The sequence below is a fragment of the Pelophylax lessonae genome (genome assembly GCF_965119305.1).
Source record: "Pelophylax lessonae genome assembly, chromosome: 11".
Classification (NCBI taxonomy): Eukaryota; Metazoa; Chordata; class Amphibia; order Anura; family Ranidae; genus Pelophylax; species Pelophylax lessonae.
The window spans coordinates 215,156,454-215,159,349 of record NC_138778.1 but is presented as its reverse complement, the minus strand read 5'-3'; the positions used below and the strand labels follow the sequence as shown (position 1 = coordinate 215,159,349).

Below are 2,896 nucleotides of genomic sequence, written 5' to 3'. Positions count from 1 at the left end.
ACTCAGCCAGGGATGGTGGGAACCCCTCATAAGGGGCACAGCAGGTGTACAGACCCAGGAACTCAGCACAGGGATGGTGGGAACCCCTCATAATGGGCACAGCAGGTGTACAGACCCGAGAAATCAGCACTGGGATAGTGAGAACCCCTCATAATGGGCACAGCTGGTGTACAGACCTGGGAACTCAGCACCGGGATGGTGGGAACCCCTCATAATGGGCTCAGCAGGTGTACAGACCCGGGAACTCAGCACTGGGATGGTGGGAACCCCTCATAAGGGGCACAGCAGGTGTACAGACCCAGGAACTCAGCACAGGGATGGTGGGAACTCCTCATAATGGGCACAGCAGGTGTAGCAATAAGACCACAGAGAAGCTCCTACATGGTCTCCTTCTATAGTGTGTGGAATCAGTTTTGGGTGGAGTGACCCTGTACCTTCTAGCGGGGCTTCTGAAGGACAATGCAGAGGTATCAGTGCATGGAATATCCTAATATAGTAACAAGGAGGAGTCATGCGTTATCGACTTCCAGGACATCATCATCTCCAGCGCTGCACTGGCCTTCGGGGTTAAAGTCTATGAAGAGTATTTGCTTATCAGCAGCTATAAAATGCAGCAATCAATGTTCCAGGGTGTGGAAGCTCCTTCACATTCCGACACCGCCATAGAATGACATCACAGAGCCATGGACACATCACACATCTCCATGCAGCCAGTTTATGGATAGGGGCTCTAAAAATCGATGAAAGTTTATAGCAGAACTCCAGGAAGATATAAAAGACTCGGATCAATGCAGCTCTGTATTCATTCATACATCAATAAAGTATAACTAAAGGCAATTTTCTTTTTTTTTTTTTTTTTGCCATTTGTGTCCCATTGGTGAGATTTCCCTTCACTTCCTGTCCCATAACCCAAAACAGGAAATGAGAATAAATCCCCCCAAAGTAAGGGAATCCCTAGAACTAGTGTCCCCATTGGAAGATTTCACCTCTATTCCTGTTCTGGGGACAACCCAAAATTTAGAATTTTCTTTCACTCTCCAGGTCAAATAGGGCGAACGGGGACACAGGCGGCAATAAAAACCTGACAGGGGTTCTAATCTCCCCCCACTCTATCCAAAACTTTAAATAAAAAAAATATTGCCTTCAGTTATACCTTTAAATGTATCTATTAAATACAGGCAGTGAAAGTACCTGAATGTGACCTGGTGTCAGCTTCCTGCAGTCCCTGTACAGCGGAGCTCAGATTGGGAGAGAGAGACTCAACATAAGGAGCCAATCAGATGTATTGCAATTCTAACAAGAGACATGCTGACAGGAGGAGAGAGCAGAGTGACAGAGAGATGAGTTCATCTGCTTCTCCCTTTACTGTCCAATCACAGGCTGGGGGAGGGACAAGACCTGTAAGCAGAGTGACAAAGAGATGAGCTCATCAATTTTCTGCTTCTCCTTTTACTGTCCAAACACAGGCTGGGTGAGGGACAAGACCTGTAAGCATTCCTTAACTGCAGCATATAAAAAAATCAGGTCTCCTCCTCTGCCCGACAGGGCTGTGCTCCTCTGCCAGACAGGGCCGTGCTAGAGAGAGAAGCAGCACAAGGAGCCAATCAGATGTATTGCAATACTAACAGGAGACCTGCTGACAGGAGTAGAGAGCAGAGTTTCAGAGAGATGAGCTCATCAGTCTATTGCTTCTCCTTTTATTGTCCAATCAGAAGCTGGGGGAGGGACAATGATTTCTTAACTGCAGCATAGAAAAATGAGGTTGCCTCCCCTGCCAGACAGGCCCATGCTAGAGAGAAAAGCAGCACAAGGAGCCAATCAGATGTACTGAAATGCTAACTAGAGGCATGCTGGCAGGTGGAGAGAGCAGAGTGTCAGAGAGATGAGCTCATCAATCTGCTGCTTCTCCCGTTATTGTCCAATCACAAGTTGGGGGAGGGACAAGACCTGTAAGCATTCCCTAACTGCAGCCTTGATAAATCAAGTCTCCTCCCCTGCCAGACAGGGCGGTGCTTGAGAGGGAAGCAGCACAAGGAGCCAATCAGATGTACTGAAATGTTAACAAGAAACATGCTGACAGGAGGAGAGAGCAGAGTGTCGGAAAGATTAGCTCATCAGTCTCCTGCTTCTCTTTTCACTGTCCAATCACAAGCTGGGGGAGGGACATGCATTCCCTAACTGCAGTCTAGAAAAATCAGGTCTCCTCCCCTGCCAGACATAGCCATGCTAGAGAGGGAAGCAGCACAAGGAGCCAATCAGATGTACTGCAATGCTAACAAGGGAAATGCTGGCAGGAGGAGAGAGCAAAGTGGCAGAGAGATGAGCTCATCAGTGTGCTGCTTCTCCCTTCACTGTCCAATCACAATCTGGGGGAGGGACAAAACTTGTAAGCAGAGTGACAAAGAGATGAGGCCATCTGTCTGCTGCTTCTCCCATCCCCAGCCTGTGATTGAACAGTGGAGGGACAAGACCTGTTATCAGAGTGACAAAGAGATGAGCTCATCAGTCTGCTGCTTCTCCCTTCACTGTCCAATCACAGGCTGGGGGGAGGGACAAGACCGGTTATCAGAGTGACAAAGGGATGAGCTCATAGGTCTGCTGCTTCTCCCTTCACTGTCCAATCACAGACTGGGGGAGGGGCAAGACCTGTTATCAGAGTGACAAAGGGATGAGGTTATCAGTCTGCTGCTTCTCCCTTCACTGTCCAATCACAGGCCGGGGGAGGGACAAAACCTGTTATCAGAGTAACAGAGAGATGAGCTTATCAGTCTGCTGCTTCTCCATTCACTGTCCAATCACAGGCTGGGGGGAGGGACAAGACCGGTTATCAGAGTGACAAAGGGATGAGCTCATAGGTCTGCTGCTTCTCCCTTCACTGTCCAATCACAGGCCGGGG

General features: G+C 48.8%; 1 protein-coding gene across 1 annotated transcript in view; it reads right to left on the bottom strand.

Moving 5' to 3' along the window:
• Window positions 1-2,896, bottom strand: part of KCNK1 (potassium two pore domain channel subfamily K member 1) — a 17,499-nt gene that overhangs the window by 13,317 nt on the left and 1,286 nt on the right. The gene's annotated exons all lie outside the window — the stretch shown is intronic.